At 40.5% G+C, this 24,552-nt stretch overlaps 1 protein-coding gene across 1 annotated transcript in view; it reads left to right on the top strand.

Moving 5' to 3' along the window:
* The window catches only part of DNER (delta/notch like EGF repeat containing), a 344,618-nt gene that overhangs the window by 184,137 nt on the left and 135,929 nt on the right, over positions 1–24,552 (top strand). The gene's annotated exons all lie outside the window — the stretch shown is intronic.

Raw genomic sequence — 24,552 nt, 5'->3', positions numbered from 1 at the left:
GTTCCCTGGTGGCTCAATGGGTTAAGGATCTGGCATTGTCACTGTTGTGGCTATGGTTGCTGCTGTGGCGCCAGTTTGATCCCTGGCCTGGGAACTTCTACACGCTCTGAGTGTGGCAAAAAAAAAAAAAAAAAAAAAATCAAGGGTCTGGACCTGACTCAGGCACTTGACGGAAATTGCATCACCTCATTCCCTAATGCCGCAGTATCCCCATCCAATACTGGGAAAGATGAACATGTTCCTGTCGCAGGGCCTTGACACATGTGAGACCTTGGGCAAGCACAGGTCTGTGGAGGTGCTGGAGAAAATCTTGATGGAATTTAAAATGAGGTCATATATGTGGAAGCATTGTGTCAAGTGACACAAAAGGTGACACATACGATATGCAAGCCGTGCAAGTGGCATCTGTTGCCTCCGTCCAGAGCCACCTTTCTCTGGCCCCTGTTGCACTTGACATTCCAACCTTTTAGTTTTGGAAGTCTCTGCTTCCTCCCATCCCCTTTTGAACTCTCCGGGACTGCTTCCGGCCTGCACAACAGATTTTAATTGACTTGAGTGGAAATGATTTGGGGCTAGACTCCTGTTTAATTTCCTTCTCAGAGTCCTCGTTTTAAAGGATAATTGTTGGGAGGAAGTTGGTACTTGAGTTTCTAAATCCAAGACACTAGCATATGCTCTGTGTATGAGTGTTTTCTGTTTCGTCTTGCTTTTCAGATATGTGCTGTGACAAGAGCTGGTGCAGTTGGCCACAGAAATGGGCAAACGGCTGTTTGCCTTACTTGTTACCCATTGTTTTGAAGCATGGCTTAGCTAAATGTATTTTTAAAATTTTGAGAATTGAAATATAGTTGATTTACAATGTTAATTTCTGCTGTACATCAAAGAGATTCAGTTATACATATATCTATTCTTTTTCATATTCTCCCCATTATAGGTCATTACACGATATTGAATGCAGTTCCCTGTGACATATAGTAGGACAATGTTATTTAGCCATCCTATATATATTAGTTTGCATCTGCCAGTCCCAAATTCCCAGTCCTTCCCTCCCTCTCCCCCAGCCCCTTTGACAACCACAAGTCTGTTCTCTATGTCTGTGAGTCTGTTTCTGTTTTGTAGATAAGTTCACTTGTGTCATGGTTTAGATTTCACAGATAAGTGATATCATATTGTATTTGTCTTTCTCTTTCAGACTTACTTCACTTAGTATGATAATCTCTAGGTCCGTCCATGTTGCTGCAAATGGCATTATTACATTCTTTTTTATGGCTGAGTAGTATTCTACTGTGTATATGTACCACATCTTCTTTATCCATTCATCTGTTGATGGACATTTTGGTTGTTTTAATGTCTTGGCTGTTGGAAATAGTGCTATGAATAGCAAAATGTATTTTTAATTTTGCAGTTAAAAATGAGATTGTTGACAATATCAACAGATTTCTTATGAGTTTATAAGTATTCCTTAAGAAGAACCATGACAAAAGGGTCTTCTAGTCACCAACCAGCAGTAGTAGGAGGAGATAATTTTCTTTACTTTTGACCTGAAAATTTTTTAAATGCTTAAAAAAAGTAGCTAGACATTGATACAGTCTAGTTGCCCATGCTATTGGACAGAAGGCAGTGGGCTGGGTGTACAGACTCAGTATAAGGGGGTCCCTTCATCCCAGATTTCCTTGACATACCAACCTGGCTGAATGCCTGGAATCCTGGTATTGGAGTTTAATTCCCTGTAATAAAGGCATGATTTTCTATTTAAATGCAAATGTTCCTAAAATGGTATCACATTAAGTTATACTCTATCATTAAAACTGGAATAACTTAGTTTCGTCAGGGGCCTATTTTAGCAGAAGAGAGAATCGTAGCTAATTCTTGAACATGTCTTGAATATGGCTACTGCGTGGAGAGGATGCATCTGAGAACAGGGACCTGGGTTTGGGGAGGTGATTTGTGAGACTGGTCAGCCACTCAGTCTTATGTTTGGTTTCTATTTCTTCCTACTTTTAGAAACAAGAGAGGCTCGTGGCATTTAAGCCATTCTTCTGAGACAGATGTTATGCCAAATAAACAAAACTAGTTTTCTTTTAGAGGAGCCTGAGATGCTCTAGGATGCATGCTCATCTGTTGACCTAAATGACCTTGAGCCGCTTCTATAACAAAAGCCCATTTATGCAGCATGCAGAGAAGACAGGACTGTGGGCTAGCTCATGCAATTATTTTTTCTTTCCAACACAAACATCTAAAAATTATAATTGGAGAAATCTATTTGAGATCAGCCTTTTCACTGGGGACTGTCACGTATGATGACAACTCTACTGGGTGTGTCAGCCTGAATCAGAGCCTGTACACATGAGCCAGGAAGTGACCTTAAGGTTTTTTCCAGCACATATATGGACCTGTGTTGCCCAAGGAGTTCCTGTGACATGGACATTTCATTACTACACTCTGGTGATGGGATCTTGAAGGTCTAGGGAATTAAGCATGTGGTTCTTCTTCTTTTTTTTTTTTTTTCCAAACAAAGAATCTAAATCCAATATCCTATTCTTAGAGTCCTACCTGAAAAGAAACTTAAAGCATCAAAATGGTTAAAATATGATATATTAAACAAGAAATTTTTCATATGCACAGTGTTAGGGTTTTTGTTTTTTGTTTGTTTGTTTGTTTTAGGGCTGCACCTGTGGCATATGGAAGTTTCTGGGCTAGGGGTCGAAGTGGAGCTGCATCTGCAGGCCTGCACCACAGTCATGGCAACACTGGATTCCAGGCACATCTGCAACCTACACCACAGCTCATGGCAACACTGTATCCATTTCCCACTGAGCTAGGCCAGGGATCGAACCCACATCCTTATGGACACTATGTCAGGTTCTTAACTGGATGAGCCACAGTGGGAACTCCCAGCAGTGTTAATATTCTTACATTCAAAATTTGTATGCAAGGGTTCCCGTCGTGGCTCAGTGAAACGAATCTGACTAGTATCCATGAGGATGCAGGTTCAATCCCTGGCCTCTTTCAATGGGTTAAATAAAGATCTGGCATTACCGTGAGTTGTGATGTAGCTTGCAGACACAGCTCAGATCCTGTGTTGCTGTGGCTGTGGTGTAGGCCAGCAGCCGCAGCTCCAATTTGACTTTTAGCCTGGGAACTTCCATATGGTGCAGGTGCGGCCCTAAAAAAAAAAGATCCTCCCCCAAAAAATTTGTATGCAGACTTTCTTTCCGATTCAGAGTTGGAGGATTAAATTATTACCTGAAAGAAATCTCCTCATGTGAATATGGTAGATTAATAAAAAGTTTGAAAGCAAGCAAGATTCACCTTGCCTGTGAACTTACCTAATTATTTTGCCACCCCTGAGTTAGATGATTTGATGAGTTTCTTTTGGAAATTATTAGAATGATTCTTTTCTAATTATCCTGGAGAAACACATCTATTAGTGTTTTGTTCACTACAAAATGATGAAAGCAACAAACATTTAATGAGATAAGATTTAATTAAAGTGAATAATAGGAACTTCCCACCTCTGCTGGTGTTATTTCAATTTGTGTGAATGTAAATTTAATAAAGGAAGAAAAATATGGTTTAGATCAGGGACTGTATATAAATAAAAATCACTCATAATAAGATGAAAAGATAGCTTCTCCCCCCTTCAACACTGAAGAAATGTTTTTAGTTAAATGCCTTGGTGTCAGGGATTATATAATCAAAACAAACCTCTTGGAATTTAGTCTGTGATACCAATAAACTAGGTTCCTTTATGTGTTCTTATTTCAGGAGGGGAACAAAGGGCTGAAGACCTGCATTCACCCTCCGTAAGGAAGGCTGAATTTGTCTTTTATATCAACTCTAGCTTGTGTTTTCCTTTTTTGTTTATTTACAGTCTCTCTCTTTGGGTTGGATTTGTGGCTATCCACAAAGCACATCAACTATGAAATAACCTATTAAGAGGAAAATAGATGTAAAGGCTGAGGCAAAAGAGAATTCCAGGTCCAGTAGGAAAGTAAACATAGATTAAAGTTATAAACATACAGAGGAAGGTTCACATACTGGCCAAAGGTGGGAACTGGGGATGTGTGTTGGGTTCTCGGTGGCCCTTGATCATAATAGGCCACATGTGTGAAGGAGTCCAAAGGGAATGAGGATAAACAGGAAACAGGGAGGGTGGAGAGAAGAGAGAAGAAAGAGGGCCACACTCGAGAGTGATGTTCCTTGAGTGGGGAGCCCCATTACTGAAGCAGGTGTCCCACGGGTGGAGTTCTTCAGGTCTACCTCCCCACCTCGGGGTCTTGGGTATCAGATGGCAGCAAAAGCCTTGAGAATTCAATGGTTCATTCCCAAAAGGACAAAAGCCACCATTCGGGAGTGACCTAAGGACAAACCCAGAGTAATCAGAGCATTTGAATGGTCAGGGCAGGGAGCTGGGGCTTCTCCAAAGGGATCAGGTGCTGTACCTTTTACCTGGATCAGATGCAGGTGCACTTCCTGCCTGGTCTCCACATCCATTTGGACACTTGACCTTCCCTGTCTCCAAGATTTGAAAAGGGCCAGTGTAACTCTTAATGGGAAAAAAAGTGGTTGAGGGTTTTGATGATCTTGCGCAAGCCTAATTTATGTCTTCTGCCTATACATTCTGGTCCCTGAATCTAGCTTGTGATTTGATTTGTTGATGGCTGACTCTAAACAGGAACTGGGAAGAGGGACCAGTCAACCACTTCCTCCTTCTATGTTACCAATACAGTCATTTTACTTGTAAGTGACTGTGTTGAACCCTTTTGTTATTGGATGGGTGTTCTCAAACATGCTGTAACATTTTAGATCTTACAACAGTTAAAATTTTAAAGCTGCATCACAAAATAATAGAATCTTTGGCTTATAGCACATCTTCTTTCATCTTCTGTTGTTGACCTGAGGTCCCACAGGAAACCAAGTAACAAATAATATAAATTTCTTGCCCAAGGAATGGGATCTCAGCAGGCAATGTAGTGTGGTGGGTTTTTTGTTTGTTCGTTTGTTTGTTTGTTTTTTACTACACTACATGGTCGTCTATGGTTCACTTTTTCTCTAGCTTCTTTTATATAGAGGAGACATCCTGGAATGATTTCCTGGGTTCACATTTTTTTAAAAATTAAAGTATAGTTGACTTACAGTGTTGTGCCAATTTCTGCTGTACAGCTGTGACCCAGTCATACATATATATACATTCTTTTTCTCATACTGTCTTCCATCATGGTCTATCCCAAGAGACTGGATATAGTTCCCTGTGCTGTTTAGTAGGACAGGTTCACATTTTAACTCTTCAATTATTAGCTGGAAGAACTTGGTCAATGTCCTCACCCTCACTGTGCCTGTTTCCTCAAACATAAACTTGGAATAACAGTAGCAATGAAGATAACTGCATTTCGCAAAGCCCTTACGACAGTGACTGATGTCCTTACAGGACACAAACGTAAACAGAGGGAAGATCATGTGAGATGCGGGAAGCAGACGGGCGTCTATAAGCCAAGGATAGAGGCCTGCAAAGAAACCAACCCTGTCGACACCTTAATCTTGGATTTCCCAACCTCCAGAATTGTGAGAAAATAAATTCCTGTTGTTGAAGCCATCCAGCCTGTGGTAGTTTGTCATGGCATCCCTGGCAAACTAATAGTGAGAACCGGGAAAGAAACCCACCAGGTGGTTGTTGGTGCCCCAATGTGGCATGAAAGACCTGGAGGAGGGTAGTGACAGCGGGAATTTATGATTTATTTGGGACTGAAGCCTGGGTCCAGCAGATCTAAGAGCTGATGAGGCCATTGGAGGTCATCCCTTTAAATTCCCACTCAGTGCATAAATGCTGCCCTCATCCCTTTTCTCAGAATGTTGGAACCCTGCCCCTCCTTCTTTGCAACTTCATTTCTTGCATTTCTCAGTAGATTAAGTTGTAAACATGCCTTTACAATGAGGCCCGATCTGCCTCCCTCTGCCTCTGACTAGCTGTGTGACTTTGAACAAACAACTTAAATTTTCCAATTTGTTTCCTCATTGGTGAAATAGAAAAATAATAATGGGAGTTCCTGTCGTGGCATAGTGAAAACGAATATGATTAGGAACCATGAGGTTGCAGGTTCGATCCCTGGTCTCACTCAGTGGGTTAAGGGTCCAGCATTGTCATGAGTTGTGGTGTAGGTCAAAGATGTGGCTTGGATCTGGTGTTGCTGTGGCTGTTGTGTAGGCTGGCAACTGTAGCTCCAATTCAACCCTTAGCCTAGGAACTTCCATATGCCATGGGTGTGGCCCTAAAAAGCAAAAAAAAAAAAGATCTTGCAAGACATTTGGAGGGAGGGATGGAATTAAGATGGTGGAATAGAAGGACTGGAGCTCAACTTCTCTCCTAAAAACAACAAAATTCGCAATTAAAGACTGAGCACACTTCTCCAAAATGGACCGGAAACCTTAAAAAAGATACCTTACTCCAGAAGAAAAAGAGGAGGCCACATCAAGAGGTAGGAGTGGCGATTTCGGGATATAAACAACCCCATACCTCCTGGGTGGGAAGTTCCAGAGACTGAAAACTAACTGGTTCACAGAGACTCACCTACAGGAGTGAGAGTTCTGAGCCACACATCAAACTCTCACGTGTGGGGATCTGGCACAGGGAGAAAGAGCCCCGGAGCATCTGTCATTGAAAGCCAGTGGGGCTTGTGTGCAGGAGATCCACGGTACTGGGGGAAATGGAGACCCCATTCTTAAAAGGCACACACAGACTTTCACGTGCACTGAGTCCCAGGGCAAAGCAAAGTCTCCAAGGGAATCTGGGTCAAGCCTGACTGCAGTTCTTGGAGGACATCCCGGGAAAACAGGGGTGAATGTGGCTTGTTGTGAGGGAAGGACATTGAAAGCAAAGCTCTTGGGAATATTCAGCAGCAGTGCCTTTATCTGGAGGTGGCCATTTTGGGAAAATCTGGCCCCATCCCTCAGCCAGCCGCTGAGAAGCCCCAGGGCAAACAACAACCCAGGTGGGATCACAGCCCCACCCCTCAGTAAACAGGCTACCTAAAGACACCTCAGGCACACAGCTGCCTCTAATCCCATCCAGAGACTAAGCCACACCCACCAGAGGGATTAGAATTGGCTCCTCCTACCAGGGGGCAGGCATCAGCCCCTCCCATCAGGAAGCCTACAGCAAGCCACAGGGGGGCAGACATCAGAAGTAAGAGAGGCTACAACTCTATTATCTGTAAAAAGGTCACCACACCAAAAAACCTATAAAAATGAAAAGACAGAGAACCATAACTCAGATGAGGGAGAAAGGAAAAACCCCAGAAAAACAGCTAAGCCATGAGGAGATTCTCAGCCTCCAGGAAAAAGACTTTAGACTGTTGATGCTGAAGATGATGCAAGACATTGGAAATAAACTGGAGGCAAAGATGGATAACTTATAGGAAACACTGACCAAAGAGATACAAGATATAAAACTTAAGCAAGCAGAGATGCAAAATACAATAACTGAAATAAAAAATTCATTAGAAGCAGCCAACAGCAGAATACAGGAGGCAGAATAATGAATAAGTGAGGTGGAGGACAGATTAGTGGAAATTACGGATGCAGAACAGAAAAGAGAAAAAAGATTGAAAACAAATGAAGAGAGTCTCAGAGAACTCTGGGACAACGTGAAACACACCAACATCCGTATTATAGGGGTGCCAGAAGGAGAAGAGAGAGAGAAGGAGACAGAAAAAATATTCCAAGAGGTAATAGCCAAAAACTTCCCCAACATGGGAAAGGAACCACACACTCAAATCCAGGAAGTGCAACAAGTACCATATGAAATAAACCCAAGGAGGAACACCCCAATACACATACTAATCAAACTGACCAAAATTAAAGACAAAGAGAAAATCTTGAAAGCAGCTAGGGAAAAGAAACAAACAACATACAAGGGAACCCCGAAAAGGCTATCGGCAAATTTTTCAACAGAAACTCCACAGGCCAGAAGGAAGTGGCATGATATACTCAACGTGATGAAAGGAAAAAACCTCCAACCAAGATTACTCTACCCAGCAAGGCTCTCATTCAGATTTGAAGGAGAAATCAAAACCTTCACAGATAAGCAAAAGCTGAGAGAATTCAGCAACACTAAACCAGCCTTACAACAAATACTAAAGGAACTTCTCTAGGCAGAAAAGAAAAAGAGAAGAAGGAAAGGAAAAAGAGCAGCAAAAACAAATCCAAAGTACTTAATAAAATGGCAATAAGAACATACATATCAATAATTACCTTAAATGTGAGTGGACTAAATGCCCCAACCAAAAGACATAGACTGGCTGAGTGGATACAAAAACAAGATCCATATATATGCTGTCTTCAAGAGACCCACTTCACTTCTAGGGACACATACAAATTGAAAGTGAGAGGATGGAAGAAAATATTTCATGCAATCAGGGATCAAAAGAAAGCTGGAGTAGCAATACTCATATCAGACAAAATAGACTTTAAAATAAAGAATATTTTCAGGGACAAAGAAGGACATTACATAATGATCAAAGGATCAATCCAAGAAGATGTTATAACAATTTTAAATATCTGCACACCCAACACAGGTTCACCACAATATATAAGGCAACTGCTAACAACCTTAAATGGAGAAATTGACAATAACATGATAATAGTGGGGGACTTTAACACCCCACTTACAGCAATGGACAGATCAACCAGACAGAAAATCAATAAGGAAACACAGGCCCTGAATGAAGCATTAAACCAGATGGACTTAGTAGATATTTATAGGACATTCCATCCAAAAGCAACAGAATACACATTCTTCTCAAGTGCACATGGAACATTCTCTAAGATTGACCATATCCTGGACTACAAATCCAACCTCAGTAACTTTAGGAAAATTGAAATCATATCAAGCATCTTTTCCGACCACAATGCTATACGACTGGAAATCAACAACAAGAAAAAAACGGCAAAAAACACAAACACGTGGAGACTCAATAACATGCTACTAAACAACCAGTGGATCACTGAAGAAATCAAAGAGGAAATTAAAAAACACCTAGCCGCAAATGACAACGATGATATGACACTCCAAAACCTATGGGATGCAGCAAAAGCCGTTCTAAGAGGAAAGTTTATAGCAATACGAGCCCACCTCAGGAGACAAGAAAAAGCCCAAATAAACAAGCTAACTTTACATCTAAAGCAGCTTGAGAGAGAAGAACAGACAAGACCTAAAGTTAGTAGAAGGAAAGAAATAAAGATCAGAGCAGAAATCAATGAAATAGAAACAAAGAAAACTATAGAAAAGATCAATGAAATGAAAAGCTGGTTCTTTGAAAAGATCAACAAAATTGATAAAACCCTAGCCAGACTTATCAAGCAAAAAAGAGAGAGGACTCAAATCAATAAAATTAGAAATGAAAAATGAGAAGTAACAACAGACATCACAGAAATACAAAGGATCATAAGAGACTACTACATGCAGCTATATGCCAATAAAATGGAAAACCCAGAAGAAATGGACAAATTCTTAGAAAAGTACAATCTTCCAAGACTAAACCAAGATGAAATAGAAAAGATGAATGGACCCATCACAAGAACTGAAATTGAAACTGTGATTAAAAAACTTCCAACAGGAGTTCCCGTTGTGGCGCAGTGGTTAACGAACCCGACTAGGAACCATGAGGTTGCGGGTTTGGTCCCTGCCCTTGCTCAGTGGGTTAACGATCCAGCATTGCCATGAGCTGTGGTGTAGGTTGCAGACGTGGCTCAGATACTGCATTGCTGTGTCTCTGGCATAGGCTGGTGGCTACAGCTCTGATTAGACCCCTAGCCTGGGAACCTCCATATGCCGTGGGAGCGGCCCAAGAAATGCCAAAAAAAAAAAACAAAAAAACTTCCAACAAACAAAAGTCCAGGACCAGATGGCTTCATGGGCGAATTCTATTGAACATTTAGAGAAGAGCTAACACCTCTCCTTCTGAAACTTTTTCAAAAAATTGCAGAAGAAGGGATACTCCCAAACTCATTCTATGAGGCCACCATCACCCTGGTACAAAAACCAGACAAAGACTCCACAAAAAAAGAAAACTACAGGCCAATATCACTGATGAACATCAATGCAAAAATCCTCAACAAAATACTAGCAGACCACATCCAACAATACATTAAAAGGATTGTACATCATGATCAAGTGGGATTTATCCCAAGGATGCAAGTGTTTTTCAATATCCGCAAATCCATCAGTGTGATACACCACATTAACAAACTGAAGAATAAAAAAAAATCCTTTGACAAAATCCAACACCCATTTCTGATAACAACCCTTCAGAAATTGGGCATAACGGGAACCTACCTCAACATGATAAAGACCATATATGACAAACTCACAGCGAACATCATTCTCAATGGTGAAAAGCTGAAAGAATTTCCATTGAGATCAGGAACAAGACAAGGATGTCCACTCTCGCCACTACTCTTCAACATAGTTCTGGAAGTCCTAGCCACAGCAATCAGAGAAGTAAAAGAAATAAAAGGAATCCAAATTGGAAAGGAAGAAGTAAAACTATTGATATTTGCAGATGACATGATACTATACCTAGAGAATCCTAAAGACTCTACCAGAAAACTGTTAGAACTTATCCACAAATTTGGCAAAGTTGCAGGATACAAAATCAATACACAGAAATCGATAGCGTTTCTATATACTAACAATGAAAAAGCAGAAAAGGAAATTAGGGAAGCGATTCCGTTTACCATCGCATCCAAAAGAATCAAATATCTAGGAGTAAACCTACCTAAAGAAACAAAAGACCTGTACTCTGAAAACTACAAGCCACTGATGAAAGAAATCAAAGATGACACAAACAGATGGAAAGATATACCATGCTCGTGGATTGGAAGAGTTAATATTATCAAAATGACTATGCTACCCAAGGCAATCTACAGATTCAATGCAATCCCTATCAAATTACCAAGGACATTTTTCACAGAACTTGAGCAAAATATTTTAAAGTTTGTTTGGAAGTACAAAAGGCCCAGAATAGCCAAAGACATCCTGAAAAAGAAAAATGGAGCTGGAGGCATCAGGCTCCCGGACTTCAGACTATACTACTGCATGGTACTGGCACAAAGACATACATATAGATCAGTGGAACAGGATAGAAAGCCCAGAATTAAACCCATGCACTCACAGCCAACTAATCTATGACAAAGGAAGCAAGACTATACAATGGAGAAAGGATAGCTTGTTCAATAAGTGGTGCTGGGAAAACTGGACAGACACATGGAAAAGAATGAATTAGAACACTCCCTAACACCATACACAAAAATAAACTCCAAATAGATTAAAGACCTAGATATAAGACCAGACACAATCAAACTCCTAGAGGAAAACATAGGCCAAACACTCTCTGACATAAACGACAGCAACATCTTCTCAGATCCACCTATCAGAGTATTGACAATAAACAGAAAAATAAACAAATGGGACCTACTCAAACTTCAAAGTTTCTGCACAGCAAAGGAAACCCTAAACAACTCAAAAAGACAACCCACAGAATGGGAGAAAATCTTTGCAAATGAATCAACTGACAAGGGATTAAGCTCCAAAATTTATAACCAACTTCTGCAGCTCCATACCAAAAAAACAAACAATCCCATCCAAAAATGGGCAGAAGATCTAAACAGACAATTCTCCCAAGAAGACATACAGATGGCCAAAAAACACATGAAAAGATGTTCAGCATCACTCATTATTAGAGAAATGCAAATCAAAACCACGATGAGGTACCACCTTACACCAGCCAGAATGGCCATCATCCAAAAGTCTACAAACAATAAGTGCTGGAGAGGGTGTGGAGAAAAAGGAACCCTAGTACACTGTTGGTGGGAATGTAAATTGGTGCAGCCACTGTGGAAAGCAGCATGGAGATTCCTCAGAAAACTAAACATAGAACTACCATTTGATCCTGCAGTCCCACTCCTGGGCATCTATCTAGAGAAAACCACGACTTGCAAAGACACATGTAGTCCAATGTTCACTTCAGCACTATTTACAATAGTCAAGACATGGAAACAACCTAAATGTCCATTGACAGAGGAGTGGATCCAGAAGATGTGGTCCATATACACACTGGAATATTACTCAGCCATCAAAAAGAACGAAATACCAGCATTTTTAGCAACATGGATGGACCTAGAAACTATCATGCTAAGTGAAATCAGCCATACAATGAGACACCAACATCAAATGCTTTCACTGACATGTGGAATCTGAAAAAAGGACAGGTGGAACTTCTTTGCAGAACAGATGCTGACTCACAGACATTGAAAAACTTATGGTCTCCAGAGGAGACAGTTTGGGGGGTGGGGGGATGTGCTTGGGCTGTGGGATGGAAATCCTGTGAAATCAGATTGTTATGATCATTATACAACTACAGATGTGATAAATTCATTTAAGTAATAAAAAAAAAAAGAAAAAAAAGACTGTTTGGAGGATTAGGTGAATCCTTCCATGGTACTTAGCATTGGGGCTTTCCTCAGTAAATGATGGCTTTGCACCCTACCCTTAACCTTGGCTTTCCATCTTTGGAAAGAGTTATCACTGGTTTGTCATCTTGATTTTACATTTCAAATTGTAATTTGTAGTGAGTTTTCCTTCCGAGGGAATTGGGAAGAAGATATTGGGAAGACTCGCTGTTCTTCAGTGAGTCCTTCTCATCAATAATTTGTACATCAAAATGTCCCTTTTACTAAAGCCTTCCCTTTACGTTCTTTGCTGCATCAAAGGACATAACTAGAAGGATAAATGGAATTTTAAAATAAGAAAGTAGAATAATAGCCTATGTACTTGTGGGATCAGGCTCTTCCCCCCCCCCAGGGAAATTCAAATAAAAGATGAGTTTTTAATGGCATTATTTTAAAAAGTCAAACATTACTTTCATTAATGGATTAGAATGTTGTAGCAAAGACAGACCCAGATGGTGGTGAACTGGAGATCAAGGCTGATTTCGTGGAAGTGTTCTGAGAACACAAGTTGCACAGATATGGTTGGAAACTGCTTTGAACATCTCCAGTCTGCTGACCCATACGTCCAATTTTAGGAAGAAAGTATTTCTCAAAATTTCCTGAAACACATTTACTTTTCTCCTCCTTTGAGTAAAATCAACATTAAAGTCTTTGGAAAGAAAGAGCAGGGTTTCTTTTCATTATTGTTTCTTTTACTTATCATTCATTATTGTTTCTTTTATTTAGAATTTAATTTAAACCAAAGAAACAAATTCTAGGAATTCATGAATGTTGTCTCGAGAATTCAATGTTTCGATGATCTGCATGTTTCTAAGCTTACTTAAAAAAAAAAAAACAACACTGCATTTGCAACAAATGAACCCAAATAGAAGAGCAATAGTAAATCTAAGGGAAAGTAAGATTATGAGCTCTAAGCAATGGGAGAACATTGTTTGAATTAAATGTAAATAATAGAACAGAAAGACCCAGCCGATAGACAAGAATTTTAAAAATGTAATTCAGAGCGAGTTTTCCTTTGAAACGGTTCACTGTGTTCCCCACAGAGGCAACAGTGTGTCTCTATGGCTGGGTTCCAGGCATTCGTGTGTGGCCTGGGCTCAGGAAAAGGCATTTCTAGGGACTTTTACATCCTAAGTAGAATTCCCAAAGAGTCTCTTAAATTTTATGTCAAAACAATCCTTTCTGTCTCTTGAAATGCTAAATCTGGGTTTGCGTAAAAGGCTAAATTCTACAAGTCTAAAAGAACATGCTAGATGGATCTTCCGACCCATTCGTTATAGCTCATCTATGTTTACTGAAATGAAAATGTGTGCTCTGGTTACTGCTTTTAATCAAAGTTTTAGTGTTTGTCAACTGTGTGATTTGAGACCTGAATGACCACCTCCTCTGGTTCCTAGAGTGGGAATCATGGGCCCGTGGCTTAGAGTGACAAGGACAAGGCGTCTGTGCCCTCCATCTCTTCAGATGCAGTGACAGTGCATTTGGGATGATGGGAGCGCTCATGCTAGACTCTGACTAATGGCTGATGGTTGCACAGGTTAAACAGGATTCATTGCCTTCCTTTCCTCAGTCCACTTAGAGCAATATAAGCACTGCGACAAGGGGTTGCAGAAAGCCCTTACTGGGGAAATCGTCTTCGTGGACAGTTGCACCTAGAGCTCCTCCATCAACTGGGAGGAAACAGATTCCAGAGCTTTCCAGCGTTAGGAAACAGGCTGTATTTCTTGATGCTGCTGTGCACGGAGTACTAGTTTAGAGAGGTCTTCTGAATTTTTCCCCAAAGGCTCTGTAAGCAGGAATTGCTTTTTCCCAGCTGTGGCCCAGGATGGGTGTGCCCTGCTTAGGACTCTGTCGTGCTGGGGGAGCTGAGAGGTGGCCAAACCTTCCTTCGGCATAGGAATGGCTGCGGCTTCTCTTCAAGAAGACTGGGTTGTTCGGAGGGAAATAAGTTCAGTCCCGTGATTCCTGTTGTCCACAGGAGAAGACACGTCAGTCCCTTAGGGCAAGCAGAGCTTTTCCTGGCACTTAGATGTGAGATAAATTTCTGGAGCCAGACTTCATACATGAGGACCCGGTGATGAGCATACAATGCTCCCACTACATCCCCAGGCTACATGCTATAGCACATCCCACAGCGAGGAGCTGGACGCAGGACGCTGCAGTCCTTCTACTGTTTCAGAGTTTTTTCTTTCCTTTCTTGGGATTTAGCCAGACTCAAAATTAAAACAACACATTTTGTTTTTATGGAAAATTTCAACATATATAAAAGTAGAGAGAGTAACTTGGCAGACTGCTGTGTCTGCATCGCTTAGTTTCTGCAGTTATCAAACTCATTAGCCGGGGTTTTGACCTAGCAGATGTTCAGATATTTAACTGTGAATCGCCCAGATGTTGTTTGGAATCAGGCTGGTCCGTGACTGAAGTTGAAATTGGCTTTGAGGGCCCATTAGCCAGGAGTGGCTAAGTCATCCCCTTTTCATTTGCAGTGGTTTAACCTTTTTTGGTTTGAGATTGTCCTCCCAATCCTCACTCCAAGATTTGGTGTGGATGAAGAATGTATAAGCGGCTCTGCTTCTATTTTAGTGAAACATGAGATCATTGGAGGTAGACAAGGAAGTAGGAGAAGAGGACCTTTATCCCACACAGAACTTTCCTATGAGTCTACCTTTTAGAAGCCTGTTATGAAGTCAGCTTGATTCGGTGAACACTCAAATGTCTATTGGGTGTGCACAACCAGAGCCCCAGAAGTCATGGAGCCTCAATTCTGGTGATGAATCATCCAATCACAGTTTCCCAGTCTGTCTACGAGTGATCAGGCGCTTTATGTACACGAGGTGCTTTCAGCCCTCAGGAAGGTAGTTATTCCCGTTTTGATCCCTTATTTGAATACATTTAGTATTATTCTTAAGGCTAAAGAAAACTGGAATCAGTGAACCAAAAGGACAGTCAATGATGCTGATAGGAGGACAGCCAGGCAGCAAGAGAGGAAGTAGAAAAACTGCAGAAATCTGGAGCAGGAAGTAAAGTACCACTGCCATTGGGTGTGAAGGGCATCCCCATGTGGGTCTATGGTACCCACAGGCCATCCTGGTGATGACAGGATGATATGCAACTGTGAGTGGAAAAGGATTTGGAATCTGATGATCTGGGTTTGAGTCTTGACTTTACACTTGCTGGCTGGGACACCTTAAGCAATTTATCTGACCTCTCTGTCAAGTCTGTTCTCAACTTCTAATATAGATCCAGGAATACCTACCTAATGGATGTGGGGAAGATTAAAGAGATAATTCAATGGGAGCAGGCTCTATAAAAAATGAGACTCAGTGTCTAGCCAGCTGGGTTTTTTATGTTTATACTGATGTCACTGGAACACCAAAAAGAGGTGTGTGTTTTCTGAACACTTTTTTTCTTTTTTCTTTTTATGGCTGCACCTACGGCATATGGAAGTTCCCAGGCTGGGGTAGAATTGGAGCTGCAGCTGCCAGCCTATGCCATAGCTACCAACACAAGATCCGAGACAGATCTGTGACCTGTGCCACAGCATGTGACAATGCCGGATCCTTAACCCACTGAGCGAGGCCAGGGATCGAACTCGCATCCTCACAGAGATAATGTTGGGTTCTTAAGCCTCTGAGCCACAATGGGAACTCCATCTGTATACTTTGTTTAAGGAAGAAAGTGAACAAGAATTGACACATTTTGACTCTGAAAGAGAGAAATAAAGTTCCTCAGAAAACTCCTTTCCCCAGCATGATTTGTTCATGACAAGCGAGCTTTACTGAGAGGTGAAGTTGTAGAGAATGAGACAGAAAAATTAGTCTGGGGCCAGAGTGCCAATGACTTGTGTGTCACACTGAGGAATTTAGACTTCTTTATTCATACATTTGGCTCCATGTTTTGTAAAGTACTGATGTATAAAAGTGCAAAAAAATAAGAGTCAGAGGAAATACAAATCAGAAAGCAATAGCCAAGTGGGAAAGGGGAGGTAGTTCTATGAGTCCCAGAGTCCTATGTTGAAGCTGAACTTCTAGTAGACACTGAGCTACAGCAGCCAAGTCAAAAAGGGAAAAAATGGGCAGTCACGTGATCTCCATCGTTCATGAGGACAAAACATCTGTTCTCAGGACTAATAAAGTGGATTTTCTTAGGTGGGACTTTGTAAATGAGGCAAAAAATGATGAACACCCTGTAGCGTTCTTGCCAAAGTCCTCATGGCAAATGCAATAGTAGGTTTAACAGGGATGTTTCTTACAGGGCCCTTCTCTTTCCCTTCCCTTCTTAATGTTCCTAGTAGCCTTTATCACCAAATTAATGAATTATTACGCACTTTGTCGGCCACTCCCACTAGATTATAGTCTCCATGAGAGTCTTGTTCACGTCTCTGTCCCTAGAACAGTGCCTGGCTCTTCAAAAGTGCACAGTAGGTGTGGGTGAGTCAGTGAATGCAGGTATGACTGAAATTTTTTTAAGCTAGGACGTCTCAAAGTTAGCTTCCTACCCCTGTCCGAGAAAGTATGATTACTGTACAAATGAAATATTTGACTTAACGCTGTTGAGAAAAATTGAGATTCTGCATTGGTTTAAAAAATTAATCCCTGAGGGTCATTTTTCATTTTACTTGAGAAAATAATTTCACATATAAATAACAGTAATTTTGCAAGGAATTCCCTTTCTGTAATTTAGCTATGCTGCTAATTTTAACTACATCCGTTTTGTCTCTCATGCCAGTTAAATCAGTTGGACATAGATTAGTGATATCATCATACATGTGGGTTAAACTTCTCAGGTGAAGAGAATAGCATAGAAATGTAAGTGATCACAGAATTTTTAAAATAACAAATTCTTTAAAAACATTGTTTCCTAGTAAATATTTATGGCCCCTTACAAGTCAACAGGAACTTTTTAATACTATAGGAAAGCTCTTTGTTCTTAGAAAATAGACTTTGGAAGACATCTAACTTTATGGACAGCCTGACATAGAATACCCAAAGATTTAATTAAAATTTGATTAACTTTGTTAATCTTCTTCCTCACCCATGAATCAACATTTAAGAATCACTTCAGTGCTTTGCTCAGTCAAAAACAATTGTTGAGGTTTCTTTCAAGCTTCCTGCTGCTTAAAACAAAGCAAAACAGAAAGTGCCATTTTTGCTTTTGCTTTAAATTCAGTCAATGCTAACTCGAAGGTATTTGATTTGGGGCTTTTAGTAATTCATTTTCACAAGCAACGTATTTTCCATGGAACTTGCCAGATGAATTATATGCAAAATGTGTCCCCGCCAGATGAATTATATGCAAAATGTGTCCCCTAAATAACCAAAGAAATTTATCTGCAAAATGGAATGAGTGGATACAAACCAAGTCAGTTTTAGAGGGTAGCTGCCAAAAGCAATGACATGGAGTAATGTATGATGATGCTGAGGCCCAGTCTGGAAAGGCATGCTCTGGGCATGCTCAGCTCTTACATTCAGAGGCAGTTACAAATCTGCAGATGCACCGGGGGCTCAAGACAGCCCCCTGCAAATATCAGAGTTGTGCGTTCTTGCCCATTTGAGCAAGGACAGGATGTTTTAATTTTTAAAATTTTATTTATTTATATTTTTATTGAAGGATAGTTGGTTTATAATGTGTTAATTTCTGGTGTACGGCAAAGTGATTCAATTTTATATACACACACACACACACACGCATATTTCATATTCTTTACCATTATGGCTTATCACGGGATATTGACTATAGTTCCCTGTGCTGTACAGTACGACCTTGTTGTTTATCCATTTTATATATTGTAGTTTGTATCTGCTCATCCCAAACTCCTAATTTGTACCTCTCCCACCCCCTTTCCCCTTTGGTCGCCCTAAATTTGTTTCCTCTGTCTGTGAGTCAGTTTCTGTTTTGTTAATAAGTTCATTTGTATCATATTTCAGATTCCACATATACGTGATAGCATATAGTATTTGTCTTTTTCTTTCTGACTTACTTCTCTCAGCATGATAATCTCCTAGGTCCATCGGTATTGCTGCAAATGGCCTCATTTCATGTATGTATGAATACCACATCTTCTTTATCCATTCATCTGTCTGAACATTTAGGTTGTTTCCGTGTCTTGGCTTTTGTGAATAGAGCTACAGTGAACATTGGGGGTACATGTATCTTTTTGAATTAAAGTTTTTTTCAGGTATACGCCCAGGAGTGGGATTGCTGGATCATATGGCAACCCTATCTTTAGTTTTCTGAAGAACCTTGTTACTCTTTTCCATAGTGACTGCCCCAATTTACATTGTCACCAACAGTGTGTGTGTGGGGGGTGGTTCCCTTTTCTCCAGACCCTCTGCAGTATTTGTTGTTTGTAGACTTTTTAATGATAGCCATTTGGCAGGTGTGAGGTGATACCTCATTTTAGTTTTGATTTGCATTTCTCTGTTAAAAATATTGAGCATTTTTTTGTATTACAGTTGATTAACATTCTATCAATTTCTGCTGTACAGCAAAGTGACCCAGTCATACATCTATACACTCTTTCTCGTATTATCTTTCATCATCTTCCATCACAAGTGATTGGACATAGTTTCCTGTGCTATGCAGTAGGACCTCATTGTCTATACATTCTAATGTAACAGTTTGCATCTATTAACCCCAAACTCCCAGTCCATCCCACTCCCTCCCCCTCCCCCTTGGCAACCACAAGTTTTCTGTCCATGTCTGTGAGTCTGTTTCTACTTCTGTGCTTAGGTCATCTGTGCCGTATTTTAGATTCCACATATAAGTAGTATCATATGGTATCTGTCTTTCTCTTTTTGACTTACTTCACTTAGCATGAGACTCTCTAGTTCCATCCTTGTTGCTGCGAATGGCATTATCTTGTTCTTTTTTATGGCTGAGTGGTATTCCATTTTATATATGTACTTCATCTTCTTAACCCATTCCTTTGTTGATGGACATTTAGGTTGCTTCCTTGTCTTGGCTATTGTGAATATAAGGGTGCATGTATCTTTTTGAATGAAAGTTTTGTCTGGATATATGCCCAGAAGTGGGATTTCTGGGTCATATGATAGTTCTGTATTTAGTTTTCTGAGGCCCCTCCTTACTGTTTTCCATAGTAGTTGTACCAATCAACAGTGTAGGAGGGTTCCCTTTTCTCCACACACTCCCCAGCATTTGCTATTTGTAGCCTTATTTACGATGGCCATTTTGACTGGTGTAAGGTGGTATCCTATTTTAGTTTTGATTTGCATTTATCTAATAATTAGTGATGTTGAGCATTTTTTCATGTGCTTGTTGGCTATCTGTGTATCTTATTTGGAGAAATGTCTATTCAGGTCTTCTTCCGCCTACTTTTCAACTGGGTTGTTGTTTGTGTTTTTTTTTTTTTTTTTTGCCGTTGAGTTGTATAATTTGTTTGCATATTTTAGATATTAAGCCTTGTCAGTTGCATTATTTGAAACTATTGTCTCCCATTCTGTAGGTCATCTCTCTCTCTCTTTTTTTTTTAATGGTTTCCCTTGCTGTGCAAAAGCTTGTAAGTTTGATTAGGCCCCATTGTTTTATTTTTATTTTTATTTCTGTTGCCTTGGGAGACTGACCTAAGAAAATATTTTTATGGTTGATGTCAGAGAATGTTTTGCCTGTGTTCTCTTCTAGAAGTTTGACGGTGTCTGGTCTTACGTTTTAGTCTTTAAGCCATTTCGAGTTTATTTTTGTGCATGGTGTGAGGGTGTGTTCTAGTTTCACTGATTTACATGCAGCTATCCAGTTTTCCCTGCACTGCTTGCTGAAGACACTGTATTTTTCCCATTTTATATTCTTGCTTCCTTTGTCAAAGATTAGTTGACCATAAGAGTTTGGGTTTATTTCTGGGCTTTCTATTCTGCTCCATTGGTCTGGAGTGGATAAGATCTGTTCCATGTCTGTTTTTGTACCAGTACCACACTGTCTTGATTACTGTAGCTTTGTAGTATTTTCTGAAGTCTGGGAGAGGAATGTCTCCTGCTTGCTTTTTGGTTTTTGTTTTTCCTCAGGATTGCTTTAACAATTTTGAGTCTTTTGTGGTTCCATATAAATTTTCAGATTATTTGTTCTAGTTCTGTGAAAAATATTCTGGGTAATTTGATAAGGATTATAACTTGCTTTGGGTAGTATGGCCATTTTAATGATATTAATTCTTCCAATCCAGGAGCATGATTTCCTTGATTAATGTTTTATAGTTCTCAACAAATAAGGCTTTTACTCCTTTGTCAGGTTTATTCCTAGGTATTTAATTTTTTTGGGGGGGTTTAAAAGGTATTGTGTTTTTATATTCCTTTTCTAGTATTTCATTGTTAATGTATGGAAATACATACCAATTTCAGAATATTAGTCTTATATTCTGCTACTTTGCTGAATTCATTGATTAGTTCGAGTAGTTTTTGTGTAGTGTCCTTAGGGTTTTCTGTATATAGTATCATGTCATATGCATAGAGTGACACTTTTATCTCTTCTCTTCCAATTTGGACACACTTATTTCTTTTGTTTGTCTGATTACTATGGCTAGGACTTCCAATACTATGTTGAATAAAGTGGTGAGAGTGGGGATCCTTGTCTTGCTCTAGATTTTAGCAGGAGATGTTGAGCATCTTTTCATGTGCCTGTCAGCCATTTGTATGTCTTCCTGGAGAAATGTCATTTAGGTAGAAGGCAGTTCTAGAAAAGGAGTTTCCTAATTACATGGCTGCCTTTCTAAAAGTCCTTGATGAGCTTTTCCCAGCTTCCAACTACAGAGTCTATAAAACACACACACAAAAGGAAAAAAATAACCTTCAAAACATCATGGAAAAACAGATAGGAAGTCAACAATTGCTAGAAGGCAGAGGGAATTGCCATTTCCCACAAGAAGGTGTGAAATGATAGAAATAGAAGGCAGAAAATGTGGTTCTATCCTAAGTAGAAAAAGCTGTTCTGTTTTTCCAATTGTTCTGGTTTCTAAGATAGAATTGAAGAATGTGTGCTTAAACTAAAGAAGACTTGATTATGTAGTTTATAAGGAGTTGTCATATATTCTCCACAACAACAACAGAACATTTGACTAACAAAAGAAAGCCACCTACGTAAAATCTAGCTGATTTGGTTGAACTAAATGTCATGTTTGACTGGCTAGCTTCTTGGTTGACTGCTGAGGTCGGAGGTCTATCTTCTCCTGGTTTGTGACAAGGGATATCCTCTTAAGGTGTAAACTACGACCTCTTCATGCAAGGGACAGCTTTTCTTGGAAAAGGAGTCTGTGGAGGGAAGGGCAAGTTAGATGGAAGGCATAGAAATATAACCACAAATAGAATGCAGCCACGGAGCAGTTTTACCTAGAAAAACCTGTGGGTTTTCGAAGGGCAAGTTAGATGGAAGGCATAGAAATATAACCACAAGTAGAATGCAGCCACGGAGCAGTTTTACCTAGAAAAACCTGTGGGTTTTCCTTCCAGGAATGCAAGGAGTCGGTCATAGGGAATTTAAACATTCAGTTCACATATTGATAGGTTAGAGATGAAAAAGCCTTTTTTTTTGTTTTTTTTTTGAAGATAGAATCTTAAATGACCTTTAATAAAATTTGATCACCATTCCAAGCATTCTTTAGTGGAAATTCTACAAACCTCCCTTTGGAATCAAAATTATTCTGGAAGCACCACCAGTATAACCATGAGGACTGGAGAAGGGAAGGCAACATTGTCATGCTTTGCAATTGATGCTCGTTTTGGGGGATGGGTCGTTTTGTCTAGAAAACTCCAGAGAATCAACTCAAACCTTTGACGGTAAGACGAGCTCAGCGTGATGATGGGTAACAGAACCCTAGCATTTTACATGCCGGTGATAGTCGCTAGCAAGTATAATGGGTGTTACAAAAGAGGGAGGAGGAACACATCTTATTAGCGAGAGCTACAAAGAAATCGAAATATTTGGCAGTAAATTTGTCAGGAAAGGGACAAGAAATGTGAAACGATGAAGAGACAAAAAAATATTGAAAGGAAGACAAGGCAACCCTTTTGTTTTTTAGGAGACAAGAAGGTCGTGCTTTGTCCTTGGTGGAGGGGTGGGTACTGGGGGGGATCCTGGGTTAACAACACCTGGGGGAGCCTGAGTCTCTCAGTAAGATCAAGGGCAAGAGCTGGGTCCCCTACTCCCCCCAGGGTGAGGGAGGTGGGGCTGGGAGAGGCTGTGGGCGGGGCTTTGGAACACCAGCCTGATGTTTGGGCCTGGGAGAGAACTGGGAAAGGTGACTTTGTCTGTTTTATTTTGATTATTATTATTATTATTATTATTATTATTATTATTATTATTATTTGTCTTTTTACGGTCGCACCCATGGCATATGGAGTTTCTCAGGCTAGCGGTCCAATTGGAGCTGTAGCTGCTGGCCTACACCACCACCAGAGCAACACCACATCCAAGCCGCCTCTTCACCCTACACCACAGTTCACAGGCAACACTGGATCCTTAACCCACTGAGCAAGTCCAGGCATCGAACCTGAGTCCTCATGGATCCTAGTCAGATTCGTTTCCGCTGAGCCACAATGGGAACTCCTTGTTTTGATTTCTTAAGCAGTAAGTGTTGTTTCTGCCGTTCTCCTTTGTCTTCTCCTCTCCATTCTTCATGAGAATCTGCAGTAACATCTGCACAGGCTTCAGAGCCAGATGTGTTTCTTTTTGACCACACTCTGGCCAGCATTAGGAATAGAGCAGGAAGGCCCAGTTTTATTTGGATTATGTCACTGTCTCAGAAATGAAGCTTCCAACCAAAATCAGTTCTCTGGGTTGAGTTGTGGGCTTTTACTAAAGTAGCAAGCCAAGCAAAACGGTTCCTTTTATTTTTCCCTCACACTCAGGTCATCTGCACGGCTGCTTCATTGGGGCTCTTTTTTAGGGTGATTCATTGAATTCTCTCAGTGCTCTGGAAGGGATGGGGGGGAGGGAGGCTGTAACACATTTGATGATGTTTTTGTTGTTAGCACTATCTATGCTGAAGGGTTTCAGCTGGAGGGACATCTAATTTAGTGGCTATAGCACGATATATCTGCTCTAGCAAAACTGCCATTTCCATGTCAAGTTAGCAAAGCTTTATTTTTTGCTTAAAATAATTATTCTTTCCATTTCTGGTTTAGGAATATTGAAAACCATGCGGATACACATCAATGAAAATAAATGTTTGATGTAGTTCCCATCGTGGTGCAGGGGGTTAAGGATCTGGCATTGCCAATGTCACAGCTGCAGCTTGGATTTGATCCCGGGCCTGGGAACTTCCATATGCCAAGGTGTGGCTGAAAAAGAAAAAAAAAAGTTTGTGGAGTTCCCATTGTGGCATAGTGGAAACGAATCTGACTAGTATCCATGAGGATGCGGTTTGATCCCTGGCCTCACTCAGTGGGTCAGGGATCTGGTGTTGCCATGAGCTGTGGTGTAGATCCCAGACGTGGCCTGGATCCTGCATTGCAGTGGCTATGGTGTAGACCCATGGCTGTAGCTCCAATTTGACCCATTAGCCTGGGAACTTCCATATGCCTTGAGCGCAGCCCTGAAAAATAAATAAATAAGTAAATAAATAAATAAATAAATGTATGTTTGAAGTTAACCTGTGGCGTTCCTGTTGTAGCTCAGCAGGTTAAGAACGTGACTAGTATCCACAAGGATGCGGGTTCAATCCCTGGCCTCCGATCAGTGGGTTAAAGAACCAGCACTGCTGCAAGCTGCAGCATAGGTCATAGACGCGGCTCAGAATCCTGTGTTGCTGTAGCTGTGGTGTCTGCTGGCAGCTGCAGCTCCTATTCGACCCCTAGCCCGGGAATCTCCATATGCCACAGGCGCGGCAATAAAAAGAAAACTAAGAAAAAAAGAAATTAACCTATAAAGAAATAGGCTATTTTTCTTAAAGCTGTGATTTTAATCAGATCATGGTATGTGATATGGTTAAACTACTCAGTGTCGGTATAATTATAAAAAGAAGTGATACGTTTGAACTTTGAGTTTCATAGTCAATGCACACTTTTCAGAGGACTCAAGTAACATGCACCGAATGTTTGTGTC

Source organism: Phacochoerus africanus, chromosome 3 (genome assembly GCF_016906955.1).
Source record: "Phacochoerus africanus isolate WHEZ1 chromosome 3, ROS_Pafr_v1, whole genome shotgun sequence".
Taxonomy (NCBI): domain Eukaryota; kingdom Metazoa; phylum Chordata; class Mammalia; order Artiodactyla; family Suidae; genus Phacochoerus; species Phacochoerus africanus.
This window is presented reverse-complemented; position numbering and strand designations above follow the sequence as displayed.